This window comes from Cryptomeria japonica, chromosome 11, assembly GCF_030272615.1.
Source record: "Cryptomeria japonica chromosome 11, Sugi_1.0, whole genome shotgun sequence".
Taxonomy (NCBI): Eukaryota; Viridiplantae; Streptophyta; class Pinopsida; order Cupressales; family Cupressaceae; genus Cryptomeria; species Cryptomeria japonica.
This window is the reverse complement of record NC_081415.1, coordinates 715,834,112-715,835,505: the sequence shown is the minus strand read 5'-3', so window position 1 is coordinate 715,835,505 and position 1,394 is coordinate 715,834,112.

Genomic DNA, 1,394 nt, shown 5'->3' with positions numbered 1-1,394 from the left:
AACAATACACTATAGCTACTTATAGTTTTAAGGAGGAAATATAGATTTAGAGATTGTATTTAGATCTTGGGATAATTGAATGAGTAGTTTATATTGAATGCAAAAATAAAGTGTCAATATCTTAGCATGTAACTTGACTTTTCACATGAATGAAACATATAGATTTTTTGTATGATTCTATTCACATGTGACATGGTTTTTTTGTACGATTTTATTCACATGTGACATGGTAGAGGATAAATATACATAGAATTGGATGAGTGAGTAAAAGTTTGTTGTCACTTTATCTATGATAGAGGAAAAGTACACTATAGCTACTTATAGTTTTAAGGAGGAAATATAGATTTAGAGATTGTATTTAGATCTTGGGATAATTGAATGAGTAGTTTATATTGAATGTAAAAATAAAGTGTCAATATCTTAGCATGTAACTTGACTTTTCACATGAATGAAACATATAGATTTTTTGTATAATTCTATTCACATGTGACATGATTTTTTTGTATGATTCTATTCACATGTGACATGGTAGAGGATAGAAGACTTATACTTAAAATTTTTTATGCTTTGGCAAGTGTTGGAGATTCATTCATAGAGTTTATGAGAAAATAGAGAAGTTTAGGTGGTCTAATAAGTCAATGGGCCTCACAACCCCTAGTAGTTAATTTATAGATTATTAGTGATTACTTTATTCTCTTACAAGCTATACAATATGTGTGATAATGCTGGGATATGCGTGTCATATAACTTGCAATTATAATAATTTATTTATTAATTATTTTAATATTTTTAGAAAAGGGAATCTCAGTTTGTTTTGGTATTATGTACACTGTTTATTGTAACTTTTGACATCTGTAAGAAGTTGTAAAAATATCTAATATCATCAAGATGTGTAAGAGAATCTAATTACATTGTAAGATGTGGTGCAAGATATTACGATAATTGTATGATATGGAAGAGCATGCAATAAGAGATTTATTTAGTAAACTTGGAATATTAAATAAATTATGTCATTTCATTAAGAATCTTTGGAAAAGGTTGAATATATCTAAATAGGGTAATCATGTTTGATGGTTAGCTATAAGACATGTAAAAAATATATTATTTTAAGTTTGTTGACCCATCCTTTATCTTGGTTGTTAGAAAATTTCACATGGACATTTGGTTGCCATTTTTGCGTCATGGTTTTTTCTCGTGGTTTTAGGAAATCACTATTGGTTTTTGGATTAGTCTTGGCATATATGTTTGGGTTCTTGGATGGAGATATAGTATGGTATAAATTTTTAAGTATGCTACCTAGATTTCTCTAGACTTGTTTTCATCTTTTTCATTGTGAAGAATTGAGCTTATTTATATATTTTTACTACATGGTTACTCTAAATATATTGCTTCAA